We start from the raw sequence: 12204 nt of genomic DNA, 5'->3' as shown, positions 1-12204 counted from the left end.
TATATGAATTTAGGAGGGATACAGTTCAATCCACTAGAATTACCATATATTTTTTTTTCCTCTCACGAAGGGAAACATGAAAGTCTTTTCTGTGCTTCTAATTCAGATGGCGTTCTTGTCGACCACAGTCTCTTCTGGGAGATCTCAGCAAGCACGCTGTGGGTGGAAAAAGGACACAGTAAACTCTTTCAGCTGGTGAGAGTGACATGTGAGATTAAAAGCACAGAAAATTTAATCTCATCTCTTCTTGTTCTCCTCTCCTGTAAATGTAGCCTGTCCTATTTGTAACTGTCTGTTTATTTCGCCAGCCTCTTCTGATGGATGCCTGTTATTAAAGCGGATAGGGCCCTGAAGTGGTAATAACAGAGAGCTCCCGGGGAGAGGAGGTTTGCTTAGTGTGAAGATGAGTCCTGTGTTCAGCAGTCTAGTCTTTGTCAAGAGACTGGGAAGAAAAGGTCAGGGGTAACACTTCTGCCTTCCTTCCATCGTTTTACCATTGCGTTTAAATGTGTCAGGGCATGGTCCGAGATCCTTGGCTTTGGCCCCTAATTCTATACCTGTATGTGCCCACTTATTTATGGATTTATAGTGTTTGGGAACTGACAGAAGCCATCCCCTGTTGTTCCAGAATTTTGACCAAGACCCAGAGTATGGGCAGAAGATGCAAGTACCCTTTGTTCTACATTTGAACACTGGGGCCTAGCAGCACTGGCCCGTGGGCTCCATTTCAGGAGAACAGGCTTTTCTGGCTTCATCCACAAACTGAGTTGATAAAAGAGGCAAACTTGAAAGAGAGAAAGGTTGTCTTTTTAGGGAGAAGAGGGTTTCCCCAAAGCTATTATCTCCCTTTCCTTTCTGTAAGAGAAGCAGGGGGTTATCCCCTCACTGTGAGCTGACCAAAGCCAATTTGATCCCTCCAGATTTGGGGGAAGCCGCCGAAGAAGCTAGAGTTGGTGAGTGTTAGCTGTTCTTCTATAACCTTGCTCCAATTTAATGAAAGCAGGCCTTGGACCAAATTCTCCCACGCATACAGACATTGACTAAATGAATATTCATTAGCAAAGCAGGCTCAAAACAGCTCATCACCCCCTCCTGCAAGCCCGGCGCAGTCCCAGCACGCCGTAGAGCTGTTCAGTGGCGGGGCTTATCCTAGCTACACTGGAACCAGCAGGAGAGCTTTAAAAAGGTACTGATCCTGGTCCTCCCTCACGAGATTCCTGCATCATTTTTCTGGGTGAGGCCTGGCTCTTGGGACTCTAAATGCTCCCCATGCAAGGCTCCTGTTCAGCCTAGGTTGAGAACCAGTGTTTGAGAAACTCCCATCCTACCCTGTATGAAAGGTTCATGTAAGGCCAACCCAGCCACATCACAGAGGCAGGATTCTGACTCCACTCGTTAGGGCTCTTCAATTAGAAAATCTCCATTGTCTGCACCTAGGGTTAGGGATGACATTGGGGTGTCATCATAAGGGGTGCGGGGTACAGGCCCAAGTGGATTTATTTCCAGTTCATGCAGAGGTGGGAAGGATACCCAGGCTACGTTAGCCACTTCAAGCATTCTAAAAACCTTGCACTTCACCAAGCAGACCGTCTTTCTGACACCCATCATGCTAATTAACACGTCATTAGTTTCACCAATAAGAACCTGTTTTGGCATCCCTGATGCTAATTAACAACTGCTGGCTGTTGATTAAACTCGGCTAAGGAAGTGTGCATATGGTAGCTGTCCTTGGATTATGGCCCTTTCTAGTGCGGTGCTAAGTGGCCTCCCTGAGTCTGTGTGTATTCTTGGTCAGGTGTTAGCTTACAACCCCCCAAATTTAAGACTACACTAACTGGCACATCCATGATATCACCCTAATTATGCAGATGTATTTCAAACAAAATTACAGTCCTATAGTGCTGCATTTTTTCAAAGCCGCAGGACGGATATTCCAGGAGAGAGCTGTTTGTAAAGTCTGGACATGTCCCAGCTGTCAGTCATCCCCTCTCTACCCCCCAGTCAGGTCAGGGCCTGGTGATCTTCTCTGGTGTGCAATTTGCCGAGCTACAACAGTGCAGGGCTGAGTTACCTGCTGGAACCTTAGCGAAAAGATTTAGCCAAAAAAAACAGGAGAGAGGGGAGCAGTGGGATGGTCAGGCACAGGTTGGGCCAGGGACCTGCTAGTTTTGCAGAGGTATAGACCTCCCCTTGTCATGCCCGAGGGTGCTGGAGTTGGAGGACAGAGAGAGGAAATAAGATGCAGGCTTTGGACTTGGAGAGAAATGTCCCCACACATGTTGGAGGAATGTGGCCCCAGACTGCCCGCTGGGAGTCAGGCAGATTGGGGCTAAATTCTCTCAGGAGGACCTCCAATGATTAGGGCAGCTCGGTGCCAGTTGTTCACTCCAAATGCAGAACGCATCCTAGCTCTCCGCAGTCTCTGTGCGATCCCGCGGCATTGTTGGCTAGTACTGCATGGCAATCTACCCGTAATCAAAGCGGCCTGTACCACCGATCATTTCTTCCTGCTCATGTTAGCTTTTCTAGAATGGGTTGGTGTCATACTTCAAGGTGTGAGTTGAGCTGTGCTTGTTCACTATGGGTTAGCCTCAGATCTGCTCCCACGCGTTTACCTGGGGAAATTTTTACTCATGGCAATGAATCGAAGCGCAAGAGAACGAGCTCTACTGCTCATGCGTGCACTGAGATTCTGCTGATATGGCGGCGGCTGACATCCTATTGGTCAAAGCGAGTCATGTGACCAAACCCACCATCAGGGACGTAAAGGAAGATAGTCCTCCTGAAAAGGTCCATTGGAGAGATGCATGTTTTTGACCCATCTCTAATCTGCTGCAGGGACCGATAAAGAGGCACATCTCCTCTTGCTTTTCATCTTCTGTGTCCCAAACACCAGAGCAGAAAGTTCAGGAAAGGGAGAGTACCTCTGAGAATAGACCACACACCTGTGCCTTAAGTTTTTAGCCACCTGCCCTGGTGGGATGGGGGAGGGAATGTTGACCCAAATACAAAATAGGGGTTTTAAAAGAACAGGGGTTCAGCCTTAGAAAACCAGGATGAGACACCTGAACTCATTGGAAGTTAATGAAAAATTAGAGTCGGATAAAGATGTTTATTGATGGAGCTTTCTACCTGATAGGTAAGGGGAGTTTGACACAGCAGAGTTGAACACTGAGTTTGGTTAAGTGATGCCATCTCGTGTTTCTATCTCAGTGTGCCCAGACGCTGCGGTAATCTGTTACATGTGTCTGCTTTGATGTCATTGTGGGAAATGCTTTCACGCATTCCTTGTTTGGTGGTACGTTTCACATGAGCCATGCCTGGGGAGAGTCACTTAGTTGGCAGGGCAAAAGGGAACAGACCTGGATGTCTCCATGGACCAAGCTCTAAGAAGTTGCTTCCCTCTTTGGGATTCCTGTTGCCCATGTGTTCATTATAGACAATGCCGCCTTTTCATCTGGTAATATGTCTGAAAGTGTGCTTCACAGACCTCATGTTTGAATTATATTATAAAAGTTTCTCTAGAAAGAGAGGATTCTCTCATCAAATCAATATTGGATACTTCAGGTTAAATAAATACAATAGTTTTCTTCACTGCAGGACTTTTAAGATCCTTAAATATGCTAAGATTCATTGTAAGTATATAAAAAGAGGATTATTTTGCAATGATTTTTAAAAATCATTTTGATTAGAGAATGCTTCCCCCCCCCCCCCAGGGAATACTAGATTTGCACCTGGTGATGCAGCAAATGCTGCCCTGGGGAATTTATGCAATTTGTGTTACATTACTTTGGGTTTTGGAGAAAAGTGGTAGGTAAATTCATGGGTTATTATTGTTGTTATTATTATTATGATGATGATGTACTTTTCTTTGATATGCTATTTCAAACATACCAGCTCCACTAAAATTTACATTACCTTAGAAGCCTGAATAGTAAGTTCAGTTTCCAGCAAGAGAATATGACAGTGATAAGGTGTTGGAGAAAAAAATATATATAGGGAGAAAATGTTGAAAGAAATAAAAATCAGGTGCGTCTGGGTGGCTCAGTCAGGTAGGCATCTACTTTTGGCTCAGGTCATGACCTCGGGGTCCTGGGATCAAGCCCTGAGTCGGGCTCCCTGTTCTGCTTGTCCCTCTGCCCCTCCTCCTGCTCCTTTTCGCTCTCTCTTGCTCTCTCTCTCCCTCTCAAATAAATAAAATCTTAAAAAAAAAAAAAAGAAAAAGAAAAGAGATAAAAATCAACAAAAAAATGAATCTGTCATCACTGATTTGTCTCACTTCCAGGCTCAAGAACCCTAGTTCCCTTCTTCTTGCTGGAGAGCTAAGCTTTGTTTCAGACTAACCACCTCTCAAGAAATTTCACACAACTGTCTCATTCTTGGCCCCTTTAGCAGCACATCCTTCCTCTGTTCTCAACTGAAACTCCATTGCCAATCCCTTAGTGACATTTCTGAGCATACTCTTTTTTTCCTTGCTCCATTTTTCTTTGCCCACAACCCCAGCCACTCAACAGCCCTGGAAAAGTCCCGTCATTCTGTTTTCTGTTACTGACTCCAGGCCGCCATGTTTTTGTAAGGAAGAACTCTCAGAGCCATGTGAGTAACGTTCCTAAACATATGTGTTTTTTTGCTTCAGCTGACCTCTCATCTACTTGTCAGCATGCCAATGTGACTTCTTTCCCAACCCCCCACAGCCCATTCTCTCAGCACAAAAAAATAAAGTCACTCATGGGTTATATCATCAACTTCATTCTCCTCCAATTCTAGACACACCTGCTGCATCATCTCTCTTTCCCTCCTTTCTTCCTCAGAAGGTCAGGGAAAGCCTGAACCTCCCCCTCCTAAAATAACAACAATAGCTGATTTATTTAATCCCCATGACAACCCCATTAAGTAGGTACTGTCATTATGCCCATTTTATAGATGAAGATACTGAGGTACACAGAGGTTAAATAATTTGCAAGAGTCTCACAGTTAATAAATGTCATACCTGAGTTTTAACCTGGTAGTCTGGTTCCAGAATCCTGGCAATCTATTTTTTGTTTGTTCCTATCAGCTTAAAAAAAAAAAAGACATACAGCTTTATAGAGCTATGATTCACATATCATAAAATTTTCCCTTTTAAAATGAACAGTTTAGTACATTCTAGTATAATTACAGAATTGTGCAACCAACACCACTATCTAATTCCAAAATATTTTCATCACTCCAAAAGAGATCTTGTACTCATTAGCAGTCATTCCCCCATTGCCTCCTGTCCCTAGTCCCTGCTAATCTACTTTCTGCCTCTGGGTTTGCCTGTTCTGGACATTTCGTATAAATGGTGTCATGCCGTCTGTGGTTGTTTAGGACGGCTTCTTTCACTTAGCAGAACATCTTCAAGGTTCAGTTATGTTGCAGCATGTTATCAGGATTCTGGTCCCCTTTTTATTGTTAAATAATATTTCATTGTATGAATTTACCGCATTTTGTGTTTCCATCCATCAGTTTGATGGATGTTTGGATGTGCTGCTATGATTATTCATGTCCAAGTTTTTGTGTGTAGCTACATTTTCATTTCTCATAGGTATATGCTTAGGAGTGGAGTAACATTTTTAAGAACTGTTGAATTGTTTTCCAAAGCAGCTGCACCATTTTATAAGCCTACCAAGGATGCATAAGGGTTCCATGTTTCTGCATCCTTAACAACGCTTGTCTTTTTTTTATCATAGATGTCCTAGTGTATGTGAAGTGGTGTCTCATTGTGGTTTTGATTTGTAATTTCCTGATTACTAATGATGTTGAGCATTTTTTTCTATGCTCACTGGCCATTTGTGTATCATCTCGGAAGATATATGTATCAAAATCTTTGGCCGTTTTTAAATGGGATTATTTGTCTTTTTATTATAGAGTTTTAAGGGGTTTTGATATATTCTGGATACAAATCCCTCATTGGGTATATGATTTACCTTTTTTTTTTCTCATTCTATGAGTTATCTTTTTGCTTTCTTGATAGAATCCTGGGAAGAACAGAAGTTTTTCATTTTGATGAAGACCAATTTATCTTTTTTTTTTCTTTTGTTGCTTGTGTTTTGGGTTTTTTATCTAAGAAATTGTTATCTAACCCAGGGTCATGAAGATTTATTCCTCTATTTTCTTCTAAGATTTTTTTTTAAATAGTTTTAGGTCTTACATCAGTCTCACATTTAGATCTCTGATTAATTTTGAGTTAATTTTTATATATGGTATAAGGAAAGTGGTCCAGCTTCATTCTTTTGCATATGAATATCAGCCTGAAGGAGTACCTTTATTAGTATTTCTTGCAGCACAGGTCTGCTAGTGACAAATTCTCTCAATATTTGTTTATCTGGGAATATCTTAATTTCTTCTTTGGTTTTGAAGGATAGTTTTAATGGAGTCATGGTTGATAGTCTTTCCCCCTCCCGACCCTACCCCCAGTAATTTGAATATGCCATCCAACTGCTTTCTGGCCTCTATGGGGTTTTATTTATTTATTTTTTTTAATTTAAATTCAATTTATTAACATATAGTATATTATTAGTTTCAGAGGTAGCATTCAGTGATTCATCAGTTGTATACAACAGCCAGTGCTCATTACATCACATGCCCTCCTTAATGTCCATCACCCAGTTACCGCACCCCCCATCCCCCTCCCCTCCAGCAACTCTGTTTCCTAGAGTTAAGCTGCTCTTATGGTTTGTCTCTGTCTCTGATTTCGTCTTGTGTTTTTTTTTTTTCTCTCCCTTCCTGTATGCTCCTCTGTGTTGTTTCTTAAATTCCACAGTGAGTGAAATCATATAATAATTGTCTTTCTCTGATTGACTTCTTTCATTTAGCATAATACCCTCTAGTTCCACCCATGGCCTCTGTGGTTTTTGATGAGAAATCTGTGCTCGTTGTTACTGAGAATTCCTCATATTTGAGAAGTCACTTTTGTCAGGCTGCTTTTAAGTTTCTCTTCTTGTGTTTGACTTTTTACAATTTATGTTGTGCCTAGAAGGAGATACTTTTGAATTTATCCTACGTGATGTTTTTCAGCTTCTTGGATGTGTACATGCATGTTTGTCACATTTGGGTACTTTTTAATTATCATTTCTTCACATTTTCTTTCTGTGCATTTCTTTTTCACCTCTCCTTCTGGGATTTCTCTTATGTATATGTTGGTACACTTGATGGTGTCCTATAAGTCTCTGAGGCTTTGTTCATTTTTCTACATTCTTCTTCCTTTGTATTCCTCAGACTAGATCATCTTTAGTTTATCTTCAAGCTTGCTGATTGTTTCTTCTGGTAGTTCACAAATCTCTAGTGAAATAAAATTTTTATTTCAGTTATTATGCTTTTCAACTCAAGAATTTCAGTTTGGGCATTTCGTTTCTTTTCTGTTTGTTTTTTAGAGGGGGGAAGTGGCAGAGGGAGAGGGGGAGAGAGAATCTCAAGCAGGTTCCACACCCAGTGCACATAGGGCTCAATCTCACAACCCTAAGATCATGACCCAAGCCAAAATCGGGAGTCGGATGCCACCCAGGTGCCCCCTTTTCAGTTGTTTTTACATTTTTTGTCTTTTTATTGGTATCTTCTACTTAGTCGTTGTTCACATACTTTCCTCTAGTACTTGAGGCATGTTTTCCTTTAACTCTTTGAACATATTTATAATAATTTAAAGTCTTGTTCAGTAAATCTAATATTTGGCTTTCTTCAGGATCAATTTATACTGATTGCTCGCTTTCCTATGTATGGGCTATAGTTTTCTGGTCTCATAATTAGAAATGATATCTGAACATTTGAAATAATATTGTTAAAACTCTGGAAATTATACCTTCTCCCACCCGCAGAGGGTTTGTTGTGGTACTGTTCTTGTCTGTTCAGTGACTTCCCTGAATGAATCCTATAGTGTCTGTATTCTGTGTCATATATGTCCACTAAGATTTTTACAGAGTTACCTTAGTGGCCACCTAGCAATTGGGCAGAGATATTCTTAAATACCTAAGGCATGTAAGTCTCCTCTCCACCAGAATGCTTGCTGTGTGTGTGTTGATGTATACATTCAGCATGCAGGCAGCTCCCAGCTCGGCATTCGCTTCCACTGCCCATTTGTCAGAACATTGAGGTCAGCTAGAGGTAAGAGAGCCCCCATGAGTCTTTCATGGACATGTGCACAGCCCTTCACATGCCTACTTTTTATTTTTATTTTTTTATTTTTTTTATTTATTTTTTGTTTTTAAAGGTTTTATTTATTTATTCGACAGAGACACAGACAGCCAGCGAGAGAGGGAACACAAGCAGGGGGAGTGGGAGAGGAAGAAGCAGGCTCATAGTGTAGGAGCCTGATGTGGGGCTCGATCCCACAATGCCGGGATCACGCCCTGAGCCGAAGGCAGACGCCCAACCGCTGTGCCACCCAGGCACCCCACATGCCTACTTTTTAAAGTCCCAAGAGTATGTTAGAGCTTTTCTAAGTCCTCCCTTTTCATCTCATTCTCTAAATTTTCTTTTTAAGACTTTTGGCCAGCCTCTTATTTCCCCCACATGGTATTACTTTCTCAGGCAACTGCAGTGTTAAACAATTGCTGCTAAATGTTTTCAACAAACATCTGGGGATAGGGCTTTTGCCACAGAGCCAAATCTGATTGAAGTCAACTGAACACAAGCCCTATAAATGGGGCTTTCAAAGGAAACTCCCAGACTGGTCAATTAGTGACAAGTCTCCATGGATGGGACTCTGTTGGGGCTGGATTGGGGGGGGTGGGAGCTGTCCAACCACATTCTGCCATCCCTCTAGTGACTGCCAGATTACTTTTTTTACAGTTACCATTATTGTAAGACTGTTGGTTTTAAGGAATGCTGCAAAAATGAGAAGAAGAGGATGGGGATAGTATCAGCTAAAATGCTACAGAGCTTGCTGTTCTCATCAAAATTATGCTGTTTTTCTCAAATTAATGCCCTTTTGGTTGTTGCAAGCCTTTAAGTTCCAGAGCCCTGAAAAAGTTTAGTTTGACAATTTTTGCCAGTATTCTTGTTGCTTTTATGGAGGAATGGATTTTTAGAGGCCCTTACTCTGTCGTTCTGGAATTTCTTCTCTAGGCAATCCGGTTTTAATTTATGAACACAAATTTTTAAAAATCCTTAATAAGTACTCTGAGGACCTAATTATGAATGAAAGTGGAGGTCTCTAGGATTTTAAGTCATTTGTGTAGAAGAACTCAAGAAGTGTTTAAATTTTTTTTTCCTTCTAGGTGTTCAAGACATTTGTAGCCGGTATATGCTACAAATGATTTAAGAACTCAGAACTCACTTTTCTGTAAATTAAATTTTCATGACCGGATAGTGTTACTTTTGTATGGCTGTGTCCTAATTTTTTACTAATGAACATTTAGGTATTTTCCCCGAGCTTTCACTGCTACAAATAGTGGCATAAAGCATATTATTGGGCACATGTCTATGAGTTTCATTTGGTCAGATAAATCCACTGAACTGGACTTGGTAGTTCAAAAAGCTTAAAATCTTGATAGCTAGGCTAACAGATTCATTTTTTTAAATCTTTAGAGTTTATATTTTCCTTCTCATGCTATTGTTGGGAGTATTTTTCTTTATGGGTCATTCTTTGGCCTTTATTTTAAACAGCCCTAAATATGTACAGAATATCTGAGATATTGGGAAAAAAGGTAAACTAATTTTAAACTCTTAATTATTTTTTCAAATACATTTTTCTGTACCCTCCTAACATCTTTTAAGATGAAATACATCTAAATTTATTTATTAATTTTAAAGATTCTATTTATTTATTTGGCAGAGGGATAGAACACAAACAGGGGGAGCAGCAGGCAGAGGGAGAAGGAGAAGCAGGCTCCTCCCCACTGGGCAGGGAGCCCAATGTGGGGCTCGATCCCAGGACCCTGGATTCATGACCTGAGCTGAAGGCAGATGCTTAACTGACTGAGCTACCCAGGTGCCCCTGAATACATCTAAATTTAAGGCACTGGGGCCTATTGTTAATCTGAAAAGTAGATAGTGAATACACTATTTCTCATAAGGTATCCAAAGTTTGAACATCCTATAGATTAGCAAGTAGATATTTTATTTTATCTTGACTCATAACATTTGTACCTGATACCAACTGGAATACCAACTGGCTAAAATCCTACTTGATATCTGAAATCCTTTTTCATTTGCACCTTTTGAATATTTTTCTCTTTCAAGTGAGTTGTAGTGGGATGACTCCCCTTTCTGGATTTGCTACCCAAAGGACTCAGTATCTTAAGTTATAACATAGATGTTCCTCTAGCTGAGTTAGATTAGAACATGATTGAAAGTAACACAGGACAAGGAGAACCTAGCTGTTTATAACACTTTTTATTAAAGGTACCTTGAGTTGGATCTATCCTTTTTCATGTCATAAAGGGAAAACAAAAATAATCTCTTATTGACATTCTTTCTCCCCTTTACCTTAATGTTTATTTGGCTGCCTTTTGATATTTTATTATTCATCCTACCTTCTGATGAGCAAAGCAGTAAAATGTGTTTTAGGCAGACCATGGTGAGGTATTAATTGCCTCATTAGGAGAAAGCTGGTTCTCATGCCAGTACCCTCTGGCACTAGGTTTCAGGAAATAAAAGTGGCCCTTTGCTAATTCTCAGTTAAGTTATAGGCCAAATCGCATTACAACAAATCCCAGCACAACAGAATCTTTATATGACAACAGATTTCCAAACCTCCGCCAAACAATGGCCTGCTCGTTGCAGGCAACAAAATCCTGGGCCTGCATATGCATTAGGAATTTTTTTCATAATGGAATTTAACCTGTGGTTATGTTTGGAATTAGAATTATGTTTTGGGAATAGTGATTCTGCACACGAATGCAAGGCCTCATTTGCCTTTTTGTGAAATATGCTATCAGTGAACCGGAGCAACCCTATAATAATGTGGTGAGTTCTCCTAAGTATACAGGAGATTAGTAAAAGCCAATCTTCACAAAGTGATCCGCATCAGGCTCCTAGACCGCGTGGCGGCTGCCAATCTCTGCCCCATCACGCTGTCCCTGGCACTTAAGTTTCGTGCAGGTAATACCTATTGAATGGAGAAGAGACCAGGAACAACTTTGAGTTGTATTTCCATAGCCTCTGAGTGAAAAAGGTCCACAGGGGGAATTAAGCTTTCCAGGGAGGCTGGACTTCAACTGCACTGCAAACAAGTCCAGTCTCTTATTAGTCTACTGGCCAAGGTGCTGATAGCAGCCCAGCGCCCGCCAGCCAGCTCCCGAGGTGCGGAGCGGACAAAGGAGCAGCACTGTTGTCATGAGCTAAGGAGCTGGTTCTTGGGAACCTGATCCAGGGACCCTTTGCAGAACGGTTTCACGTCTACAGACGGCCTTGGGGGAAGGCGTGGGGGTCTGTAGAAGGCAGAACTGAATCTCTTCTTCCGGGAGCGGAAGAACTCCATTGTGGCCGCCGCTGTCATCTGTGCTGAGATCAGAGCATATCACCCTGTCTCTTGAGCTGTTGTACAGAAATAAAAACACCACTATAGTACAAGTATTAACCATAATAGTGATAACAACTTCCTGTATTTTTTATGTCCCAGACACTGTTGGAAGGCTTTATGTACTGACATGCTTTATGAGTAAGGGTGCTGTGAAGATAGGTACTCTCTTCCCCACTTGATGAGTAAAGTAAGGTAGAGATCTCACAGCTATTAAGTGACAGAGCTGGAATTTGAACCCAGGCAATTTAACTCCTTAATTGATGCACTTCACCACTTTGTTTCAGTGCCTCTCATCTGTGAAACCTCTGTATTTTCAAACCGTCTCTCTCTGTTTAGTGACTGATGACGCAGGTGTATTCAACGAACATCCATTCAGCACCTGCCACGCGCCAGGTACTGGGATTAGAAAGGTGAACAAAAGTAGACAAGGTGCCTGCCCTCTTTTGTGATCAGTGGCCATGCAGATAAATGCTAGAAAAGAATGAAACTTGGTTCCACCATGACCTTTGAGGAAGGTACCTGCTCCAGGCCAGGAAGAAGCAACAGTGAGGCTGAGATCTACAGAAAGGATGGGCAAAGGGAGGAGGAAATGCTGTTCCACACATGGAATAGCATATGCGAAAGCCAGAGGGCATGTGGGTTCATGGCCTTTTCTAGGAACCACAGCCCCAGTAGTAAGAGGAGGAGGCTGCCGAGGTTGGCCAAGGCAGGCCTCCGAGGGCCCC

The 12204-nt window shown here is 41.7% G+C and overlaps 1 protein-coding gene across 4 annotated transcripts in view; it reads left to right on the top strand.

Moving 5' to 3' along the window:
• PRICKLE2 (prickle planar cell polarity protein 2) overlaps positions 1 to 12204 on the top strand; it is a 314648-nt gene that overhangs the window by 124559 nt on the left and 177885 nt on the right. Inside the window, exon 1 of one of the 4 annotated variants that reach the window (XM_034658591.1) lies at positions 176 to 195. The exons of the other annotated variants lie outside the window; for them this stretch is intronic. The gene's annotated coding sequence lies outside the window, so the exon portion shown is untranslated. Of the gene's footprint in view, positions 1 to 175; positions 196 to 12204 lie in introns of those variants that run through there. 4 annotated transcript variants of the gene reach the window in all.

This window comes from Ailuropoda melanoleuca, chromosome 4, assembly GCF_002007445.2.
Source record: "Ailuropoda melanoleuca isolate Jingjing chromosome 4, ASM200744v2, whole genome shotgun sequence".
Classification (NCBI taxonomy): Eukaryota; Metazoa; Chordata; class Mammalia; order Carnivora; family Ursidae; genus Ailuropoda; species Ailuropoda melanoleuca.
Note: the sequence above shows the minus strand (reverse complement) of the source record. Positions and strands in the feature narration are given on the sequence as shown.